Raw genomic sequence first — 11,830 nt, 5'->3', positions numbered from 1 at the left:
GAAGTCCTGAAGCAGAGAGTGAGGCTACATGGTAAAGGAAATTATTTGTTAGGACTGAATTAAACGAAATTTACTGTGAAATATTGTAAGGTGGTGTGGTCTCCTGACCTTCATTTCTTACATACTCCGTCCTCACAATCGTATTCTACATATCAAGACGCTTCATTCGAACCCAAACTCGATAAGGTAGAGCCAATTTTGTATGAATTCATGTAACTGATATGCAAATACACTCCTGGAAATGGAAAAAAGAACACATTGACACCGGTGTGTCAGACCCACCATACTTGCTCTGGACACTGCGAGAGGGCTGTACAAGCAATGATCAGACGCACGGCACAGCGGACACACCAGGAACCGCGGTGTTGGCCGTCGAATGGCGCTAGCTGCGCAGCATTTGTGCACCGCCGCCGTCAGTGTCAGCCAGTTTGCCGTGGCATACGGAACTCCATCGCAGTCTTTAACACTGGTAGCATACCGCGACAGCGTGGACGTGAACCGTATGTGCAGTTGACGGACTTTGAGCGAGGGCGTATAGTGGGCATGCGGGAGTCCGGGTGGACGTACGGCCGAATTGCTGAACACGTGGGGCGTGAGGTCTCCACAGTACATCGATGTTGTCGCCAGTGGTCGGCGGAAGGTGCACGTGCCCGTCGACCAGGAACCGGACCGCAGCGACGCACGGATGCACGCCAAGACCGTAGGATCCTACGCAGTGCCGTAAGGGACCGCACCGCCACTTCCCAGCAAATTAGGGACACTGTTGCTCCTGGGGTATCGGCGAGGACCATTCGCAACCGTCTCCATGAAGCTGGGCTACGGTCCCGCACACCGTTAGGCCGTCTTCCGCTCACGCCCCAACATCGTGCAGCCCGCCTCCAGTGGTGTCGCGACAGGCGTGAATGGAGGGACGAATGGAGACGTGTCGTCTTCAGCGATGAGAGTCGCTTCTGCCTTGGTGCCAATGATGGTCGCATGCGTGTTTGGCGCCGTGCAGGTGAGCGCCACAATCAGGACTGCATACGACCGAGGCACACAGGGCCAACACCGGGCATCATGGTGTGGGGAGCGATCTCCTACACTGGCCGTACACCACTGGTGATCGTCGAGGGGACAATGAATAGTGCATGGTACATCCAAACCGTCATCGAACCCATCGTTCTACCATTCCTAGACCGGCAAGGGAACTTGCTATTCCAACAGGACAATGCACGTCCGCATGTATCCCGTGCCACCCAACGTGCTCTAGAAGGTGTAAGTCAACTACCCTGGCCAGCAAGATCTCCTGATCTGTCGCCCATTGAGCATGTTTGGGACTGGATGAAGCGTCGTCTCACGTGGTCTGCACGTCCAGCACGAACGCTGGTCCAACTGAGGCGCCAGGTGGAAATGGCATGGCAAGCCGTTCCACAGGACTACATCCAGCATCTCTACGATCGTCTCCATGGGAGAATAGCAGCCTGCATTGCTGCGAAAGGTGGATATACACTGTACTAGTGCCGACATTGTGCATGCTCTGTTGCCTGTGTCTATGTGCCTGTGGTTCTGTCAGTGTGATCATGTGATGTATCTGACCCCAGCAATGTGTCAATAAAGTTTACCCTTCCTGGGACAATGAATTCACGGTGTTCTTATTTCACTTTCCAGGAGTGTATAATAAGTAAATCGCAAGTGTGCACCGAGGTTGAAAAAGTCGAGGCTGGAGTACACAACATGACGGCCACAGGAATTTTCGTTCTAGGGAGGTAGCCAGCCCACTGGGAAGTCCGTCCCTTCAGAGGGGTAGCTGCACCCCTACTTCAGCCGGAGCGACCGCCCAGAGAGAGGACAGCTTTTGCCAGAGCGAAGGGGTAATGACCCCCATGTTCAACTTAAAAGCAAATTCCGCTACATTGTGTGGGAGCACCCAGAAGACGCATTTTTTGACAGACCGACTGCCTAGTTACGGAGTTCTCACAGGAGCACAGTATACGCCTAATGGAGATGCTACATATTTCCACATTGGTCGACTTAAACGAAACGTCATTCTCCCGTTTAAAAGAGCAGCGCTGATTGGCGGAATATTTCTGATGCAAAGAGCCAGAGGAGTGAGGGAAGACAGTGAATGATATACCCTTGCAACTTTTCCAGAAAAAGGGGCCGTTCCGTTGTCGTTCTTGGAGCGGGAACACGTAACGAGAGCGAGTGTGCTCGTACATGTATGCAAAGAGCGAGGAACAAAGTCTCTCCTCAGTACTTCACTGGGAGAACACCTCTGTCATTAGTGAATCGGAGTGATACTCTATATCAAGTCGCTCGCGATTAAGCGTTGTTCACTGTGTTGGCCACCACACTTATTGTGCGGTGTGAACATGGACAGAGTACTAGTTAAACGCCTGCGAGCGAATCTTGAGTGGCATCACTGCGGACTGGTTATCTGACCAGTGTACCACACCAATAGTTAGACTACGGGCGGATAGGAGTCCTTGACTTCATCAAGGCGTAGGCGAAGGTCAATCCAGATAGAAAGAGATAGTTGTGTTATTTGTCAGCAGTGAGCAACGCAGGCAGCAGTCGTCGCAGCTCATGGTATTGTGTGCTACAGTGTATGTGAGCCCCATCTGTCCTCCATAACAGTACACTCCATTACATTTCTCATACGACAGCCTTGACTGTAACTAGAAAAGTTATTCAAGTTGTGTAGGTGCGGCTCTCAGACATTCTGCGGAATAAATAACATTCTTAAAGAAAAGGGAGAAAAGAACCCTTCCATAATTTGTAAAATAATAGCATTCCTATCCATAAGACGCAATCTACTGTTCCGTAAAGAACCCAGAAATTTATTATTTTATAAGAAAAAGTTTCACTTGATTTCTCAGAATTTTTTGCAATAAATAACATTTTTCGTTCGTTTAATGTTTTTCTTACACTAACTAGCAACACCCCAGTACCCAAGTATTCCACTAGTTACGTAAGAATATAGAATGTTTTTGTGTCTTTTCCTTACAGCAGACGACTCCAGAAGATATTTGCTAATGAATGTTTTTCAAGCAGTTCTTGTTGGTACATTAGGAGCATCTGTCTGACTTCTGTAGTAGTATGAGGTGGAAATTGTTTCTTGCAGGAGCCAAAGAGTATTTGTTGGATCAATCCATTGCACAACTTGACGAAATAAAACCCACACACTCATAGAATATCAGCAAGAGTAATGTACTGGTCATATGTGTAATGAACAAAAGGCAGATAAATTCAATAGCATGGTCGTGTTCCGACAGTCAGTATTTTGAATGCATACACGTTTCGACGAATTGTTACTGCTGATAAAATTGATATACAACGCTTTGAGTTTCTGAGTCTGGATTATACCCATATCCCTATCATTACACTCACAACAGGGGACTGTGGCATTAGTGTATATGACCAGAGAAATGAGTACGTGTCACTAAGATTTTATTTTACCTAAGGATGAACTAAGAATAAATTGTGGCATCAGAAAGTAAACAGAATTTAGTTCTTAAAATATTTTATTGTGTGCAAATCGATAGTTTGCTGTGTTGTCATTCTTCCGAAGCAGAAATTTTTGGCGACAGTTTCATTTTTGTGTAATAGGAAGCAATTTTCCCATGGCGCCGCAGCGTAGTTTATTCAAACACAGACTCGGCAATGCGATCCAGTACAATGTTGTTGTTGTGGTCTTCAGTCCTAAGACTGGTTTGAGGCAGCTCTCCATGCTACTCTATCCTGTGCAAGCTTCTTCATCTCCCGGTACCTACTGCAACCTACATCCTCCTGAATCTGCTTATTGTATTGATCTCTTGGTCTCCCTCTAAGATTTTTACCCTCCACGCTGCCCTCCAATGCCAAAGTGGTGATCCCTTGCTGCCTCAGAATATGTCCTACCAACCGATTGCTTCTTCTAGTCAAGTTGTGCCACAAACTTCTCAGTTCCCCAACCCTATTCAATACTTCATTAGTTACGTGATCTACCCATCTAATCTTCAGCATTCTTCTGTAGCACCATATTTCGAAAGCTTCTATTCTCTTCTTGTCCAAACTATTTATCGTCCACGTTTCACTTCCATACATGGCTACACTCCATACAAATACTTTCAGAAACGACTTCCTGACACTTAAATCTATACTCGATGTTAACAAATTTCTCTTCTTCAGAAACGATTTCCTTGCCATTGCCAGTCTACATTTTATATTCTCTCTGCTTTGACCATCATCAGTTATTTTGCTCCCCAAGTAGCAAAACTCCTTTACTACTCTAAGTGTCTCATTTCCTAATCTAATTCCCTCAGCATCACCCGACTTAATTCGGCTGCATTCCATTATCCTCGTTTTGCTTTTGTTGATGTTCATCTTATATCCTTTCAAGTCTCTATCCATTCCATTCAACTGTTCTAACAAGTCCTTTGCTGTCTCTGACAGAATTACAATTGCATCGGCGAACCTCAAAGTTTTTATTTCTTCTCCATGGATTTTAATACCTACTCCGAATTTTTCTTTTGTTTCATTGACTGCTTGCTCAATATACAGATTGAATAACATCGGGGAGAGGCTACAACCTTGTCTCACTCCCTTCCCAGCCACTGCTTCCCTTTCATGTCCCTCGACTCTTATAATTGCCATCTGGTTTCTGTACAAATTGTAAATAGCCTTTCACTCCCTGTATTTTACCCCTCCAGCCTTCAGAATTTGAAAGCGAGTATTCCAGTCAATATTGTCAAAAGCTTTCGCTAAGTCTACAAATGCTAAAAACGTAGGTTTGCCTTTCCTTAATTTTTCTTCTAAGATAAGTCGTAAGGTCAGTATTGCCTCACGTGTTCCAATATTTCTACGGAATCCAAACTGATCTTCCCCGATGTCGGCTTCTACCAGTTTTTCCATTCATCTGTAAAGAATTCGTGTTAGTATTTTGCAGCTGTGACTGAAACTGATTGTTCGGTAATTTCTCATCTGTCAACACCTGCTTTCTTTGGGATTGGAATTATTATATTCTTGTCTCATACATTTTGCTCACCAGATGGTAGTTTTGTCAGGACTGGCTCTCCCAAGGCCGTCAGTAGTTCTAATGGAATGTTGTCTACGTCTGGGGCCTTGTTTCGACTCAGGTCTTTCAGTGCTCTGTTAAACTCTTCACGCAGTATCATATCTCCCATTTCATCTTCACCTACACCCTCTTCCATTTCCATAATAATGTCCTCAAGTACATCGCCCTTGTATAGGCCCTCTGTATACTCCTTCCACCTTTCTGCTTTCCCTTCTTTGCTTAGAACTGGGTTCCCATCTGAGCTCTTGATATTCATACAAGTGGTTCTCTTTTCTCCAAAGGTCTCTTTAATTTTCTTGTAGGCAGTATTTATGTTGCCCCTAGTGAGATAAGCCTCTACATCCTTACATTTGTCCTCTAGCCATCCCTGCTTAGCCATTTTGCTCTTCCTGTCGATCTCATTTTTGAGACGTTTGTATTCCTTTTTGCCTGCGTCATTTACTGCATTTTTATATTTTCTCCTTTCATCAATTAAATTCAATATTTCTTCTGTTACCCAATGATTTCTACTAGCCTTCGTCTTTTTACCTACTAGATCCTCTGCTGCCTTCACTACTTCATCTCTCAAAGCTACCCATTCTTCTTCTACTGTATTTCTTTCCTCAATTCCTGTCAATTGTTCCCTTATGCTCTCCCTGAAACTCTGTACAACCTCTGGTTCTTTCAGTTTATCCAGGTCCCATCACCTTAAATTCCCACCATTTTGCAGTTTCTTCAGTTTTAATCTACAGTTCATAACCAATAGATTGTGGTCAGAGTCCACATCTGCACCTGGAAATGTCTTACAATTTAAAACCTGGTTCCTAAATCTCTGTCTTACCATTATATAATCTATCTGAAACCTGTCAGTATCTCAAGGCTTCTTCCATGTATACAACCTTCTTTTATCATTCTTGAACCAAGTGTTAGCTATGATTAAGTTGTGCTCTGTGCAAAATTCTATCAGGCGGCTTCCTCTTTCATTTCTTAGCCCCAATTCATATTCACCTACTACTTTTCCTTCTCTCCCTTTTCCTACTACCGAATTCCAGTCACCCATTACTACTAAATTTTCGTCTCCCTTCACTATCTGAATAATTTCTTTTATTTCATCATACATTTCTTCAATTTCTTCGTCATCTGCAGAGCTAGTTGACATATAAACTTATACCACTGTAGTAGGCGTGGGCTTCGTGGCTATCTTGGCCACAATAATGCGTTCACTATGCTGTTTGTAGTAGCTTACCCGCACTCTTATTTCTTTATTCATTATTAAACCAACTTCTGCATTACCTCTATTTGATTTTGTGTTTATAACCCTGTAGTCCCCTGACCAGAAGTCTTGTTCCTCCTGCCACCGAACTTCACTAATTCCCACTATATCTAACTTTAACCTATCCATTTCCCTTTTTAAATTTTCTAACCTCCCTGCCCGATTAAGGGACCTGACATTCGACGCTCCGATCCGTAGAACGCCAGTTTTCTTTCTCCTGATAACGATCCTGTACAATACATAAACTAAAAAACAACCGGACAAGAGCGAGGATGGCACTCTGAGAGTTGCGCACAAACTGGACTATGTATAAGGGGCGATCAAAAAGTTCCTGTTCGAATCCGTTCCGTCCAGAATCGGTATGACAATTAGACAACATCACTGTGAGCATCGAGGCAATCACCGCACCGACGCACCAAACTGAAGATATTGGTCTGGTAAAACTCCGTGCTTTGCTGCTCAGAGAAGTGTGTACCTGTCCGTATGGAATCATCGATCCTTCAAGACATTTTTTAAGGAACCGAAGGCGTGATAATCACGTGGGTGGAGATCATGAATATAGGGAGTGTCTCCCACTGCAGACTTCTGCGTTACGACTTTTGCGATGTGGAGCCGTGTTTTATCACGAAGCAGCAGTACCTTTCGGTGCATCATTCCATAATGGTGGTTTTCGACAGATATTCTGCCCCATACACATACTTCACTCTCCGATCATTGTGCACCGGTGTTTATCCTTCGGCAGCCAAGAAAACGATAACAGCACGTTGGTCCCATTTGGAGGCATTTGGTAATAAAGTTTCCGCATTTACCGCATGCACGTCGGAAAGACACGAATGTCACACTCATCTATTGTCTACTTGTTGGTGCTTATAAACCTGCATCAGAGTCGCGCTACTTTGTATATACACTTCAGTAACGGCCTCAAACGGAAACTATTTCATCGCTCCTTATAAATAGGCAATAATAATTTCGTGTTGTTCAGTGGCCTGATACAATCCTTTCTATTAAATGTCACTTCCACGACTTGCGTGTCCCTGTCCTAGCTCAGTTGTCCAACCGGGGAAAGCGCACTCACACTTCAACATGGAATAACGTGTTGTTTCTGTCGACTCCCCACATCGTTGAAATTTGAAAGACAGCTTAAAAAGGGGGCTGAAAAATTCGAGGTCCGACCGAGATTAGATTCCACGACGTCTCCTGTTCCTGGCATGCGCTTTATTGCTAAACAACCAAGCGACAAGAATGCATATATGTATTTCATCTACAGCATTTCATTAGTGAGTTTGGAAGTATCATTACATTGATTTAGAAGCTTAAATGTTTTAAAGGGCAGTAGAGCTTAGTACCTGGAATAGATTTCAGTTTAATACCAGTACCTGTTGCTGCGAAAAAGTAGTCTACAGACGGACGGACACACAGACAGACGGACAAAGTGGTTCAAATGGCTGTGAGCACTATGGGACCCAGGTTTCGTCCCCAGTAATGATTGTTGCAAGGAAGCCGTCAACTTCTCGTTCAAAGCGCCGAAGAAGTTCATCACAAGCATCAACGCGCCGTTCTCTCATTTCAGGTGTCAGCTGCCGTGGCACCCATCTTGTAGACACTTTGTGAAACTGGAGCACATCATGCACAGTGTGGTGTGCTGACCCATGACTAATCTGTAAGCATGCTGCAATGTCATTCAGTGACACTCAGCAGTTTTCCTTCAATATGGCTTCAACTGCTGCAGTGTTCTGTGGAGTCACAACTCGTTGTGCCGCGGGCGCTGGTAACCTCGCTGTTGTGCGCCCTAAAACACTAATCATCATCATCGTTGTGCCTGACCTGGACGAGGAGCATCTTCCACTGAAGTCACACCATTTGCGAACTTCCTGCTCCATTCGTAGACCTGCTGCTGTGACATACATGCATCACCGTTCTGAACCTTCATTCGTCGTTGAATTTCAATACGTTTCACACCTTCACTAAGCAAAAGCCGAATAACAAAAAAATGGCTCTGAGCACTATGGGACTTAACTTCTTAGGCCATCAGTCCCCTAGAACTTAGGACTACTTAAACCTAACTAACCTAAGGACATCACACACATCCATGCCCGAGGCAGGATTCGAACCTGCGACCGTATCAGTCGCGCGGTTCCAGACTGTAGCGCCAAGAAACGCTCGGCCACAGCGGCCGGCCACAGACAGACAACAAATGGCAATTTTTTTGTGATATAATAACAGGTTTACAATTTTCGGACTTTTTTCTTTGCTTGTACTGTGCAATCTTACTCCTTGTCAAATTTCATGATTCTAGATCAACGAGAAGTAGCCTATAGGTTTTGATGAGTGAAGGCACAACGGCCTCATCCGCAAACTCAGCGACGCGTCATTCCCCGACGGGCAGCTGCGTCTAATACACTCACACCTCACAGACAGGAGTTTCAACACTGATGTGCAGGGAAAACAATCAACACGACACGGTATACACGCGGGAGTACCCCAGGGAAGCATCCTAGGGCCCATACTGTTTAACCTCTACATAAACGATCTCCCAACCACACACAACACAATGATGGCAATCTACGCGGATGACACAGCCATTCTTGCGCAAGGTTGGAAACCATCAAACATTACGTCACGCCTACAGACTGCACTCAGAGTGGCCGAGCCTTGGCTGGAGAAATGGCGTGTTAGAGTAAACGTCGACAAGTGCGAAGCCGTTCTGTTCACTAGAAGACCGAAGCAACTGCGCAAACACCGCTACTGCAGACCAATAACTCTATATGCACGTCCAATACGTTTCCGCGAGAAAGTCAAATACCTCGGAGTCTGGCTGGACCGGAAATTACTCTGGGGGGACCACATACAACACATGACCAACCGAGCTAGCGCGAGGCTCAAACAGCTCTATCCTATGCTCAACAGGCGTAGCACACTGAACAGAAAGGTGTCAAGGTCCATGTACATGACACTTATCCGACCCCTGATGACGTACGCAGCTCCTGTCTGGGGGTACGCTGCGCCTACACGCCTGCGCCATCTGCAGCTCATCCAAAACAAAGTACTCAAAATCATAAGCAATGCTCCACGATACACACGCATCGCGGACCTTCACCGGGAATACCGACTTGAGACTCTCACGGAGGTAATCCACAAACTCACCACAAGACTATACAGAAACTCCAGAAATTCGCAGAACCCGTTTATTCTGAATCTGGGGAACTACGACCACAACCATAGATGGAAACATAAAAGACCAAAAGACGTACTTGTAAGGACATAACATCTATGGCCAAGCATACGCAAACATAACGGCACAGGCGAGCCCCTGTTAATCAGACGCCATTACTGGATATCCAGCTGAAATACGCCGTCGAATAACTGGCACCACACAGGGAAGCCATACCGTACACTGCATGCAAACAAGCTCCACACATCCCCCACACAGTGAGATGATCTATGGCCGATCTCACACTACTGTATAACGATCTTGATTGTTTCAGGAATGTAGCAGCTGCAGCAACTGGGACACATCGCCATCGCTTGCCACGGTAATGATGCATGATACCTATACTAACAAATCCAGCCTTGCATGAGCTATCGCAACTAGTAAGCCACTACTGCTCTTACTACCCATCCCACTGTCGCAGAGGTTTTTTTCCCACGGCACGAGCCATGGCACTTTTTTCCCTCTGCTCTTCAAATCGCTACCCTCACTCGCGTTTCGTCCACTATCTATCACCTGATGGACCGTGTTAATGCGTAGCCTTACCCAGACGCACGGACATCACAGCCCAGCATCCTGTGATCCACTTACTAGATAACTAACAGGTTTACGGAGGTGACAGTAGAACTTTTGGTTTGGTCACCACGTTGGTGCGGGCGTGGAGGGGCCCCATCTCTTATATAGTGAATTTGCGAATTATGGAAATACGTGACATAAATGGCCGTATCTTTTGACTGCATTGACTTAGAATCTTAAAATGTTCACATTGCGAAGGGACCGTAAACAATAGTATGTGACATAAATCTCAAGTTGATAGCCCTATCCGTACCTGAGAAAAAGGGGTCTTAGTAGTTGGACAGACAGGCAGAGAGACAACAAAGTGACCCTGTAAGGGTTGCGTTTTTGCCGATTGAGGCATAGAACTCTAAAAACAGCGATGGTCATCCGTTCTTTTCTGGTAACAAAAAAAATGGGACATACGAGTTGTGAGACTTTTAGCTAATAAGCAAGTGCGCTAGCATTTATTTCTTCAAAGCTTTAAGCCAAGTTAATTTCCGGTATCTAAAGCACGTGGTTAAGATGCGTATGAAAAACGTGCACCAAATCCACGTTACTTCTGAACGCGGTTTGCCACTACCAGCGATGTACTTACGTTCAAATCTGCAGAGCAAAATGCTGCCACTCAGTCTCTCTAAGATAGTCGATAGAGTTCGGCATTGAATCTCACAGCGTTTGATATTGGGTTAAACGAAATAAAAATGTAGGTTGGATATGTTGCATCCAAGGTCAGACTCAAATTACCAGATACGTTGTTTGTTTATTACGAAATACCGTTTGTTGTCTTCGGGGCAGCGATCAGTGTCCTACGGCGCAGTAATAGCATACAGAGAGCCAACACTTGGTTCAGTATAATTCACATTTATTTATTTATTAACAAGGAGTTGGCTCATTTACTGAATCTTGAAGATGCATTGGCATCTGCAAATGGTGAGGGGGTGGGGAGGGAGAAGGGGCAGAAAGGGTACACTTGCTTCCAACTCCCCCCCCCCTCCTCCTGGAATGCGGAGTGCAGTGTTTATATTATGCACCGCAGAATTCTCATACACTATGGATAACCATCTATTCTCTGGGGTATAATAAGTTTTTCGTGTCGTCTATAAAACTTAGCTCTTGTAGCTTGACACGTCGTGAAATTGACCAACTCATTCATATCAGAAATGGAAATTGTAGCATCTTGCCCCCTTTCCTCGATAAATTTCTGCTGGCGCCCATGCATATGACCCTTCAATTGTCGTATGTGGATTTTTATATCTTTCTGCCTAAAATGGGCTCGTATCGCATAGTTAATGCAGCTAAAGGGAGGGAAAAATCGGCTTCATACACTGCTCTTCAACACGGGCAGCTCGTTATGGTACGGTATTTTCTAGCCGTGCACGCCGACCATGAAGTATCGCATTCGCAGCGCCGTAACTTGATAGCTCGTAGACCGCCGAAGCGCCGAGTTGGTGTATGGAATTCTCTCCTCAGAGTAGAGCCCCGTCTCAAACAACGGCCGATAGACTATTAAAATTAAGCTGATTCTTGTTTTATTGTTGATTGCGTTTACTTAAACTTATGCATGGACATTTTTGTGTTCATAAACATTTTAATTTTATCCGTTATTACTTTTATGTTGTAATTTCATGTACTGACATGTTCCATGACCTTGGACATTTGCTCCTCAATTTGGTCCTACGGAAGCTGACGTGTAAATAAATAAATAAGAAACTAGAAAATATCATTGTAATGACAATCAGCGTGAGTACAAAAGACAAAAATGTTCAAATGTGTGTGA

The sequence above is a fragment of the Schistocerca piceifrons genome, chromosome 7 (assembly GCF_021461385.2).
Source record: "Schistocerca piceifrons isolate TAMUIC-IGC-003096 chromosome 7, iqSchPice1.1, whole genome shotgun sequence".
Classification (NCBI taxonomy): Eukaryota; Metazoa; Arthropoda; class Insecta; order Orthoptera; family Acrididae; genus Schistocerca; species Schistocerca piceifrons.
The sequence above is the reverse complement of the archived record's forward strand: the minus strand, read 5'-3'. Positions refer to the sequence as shown.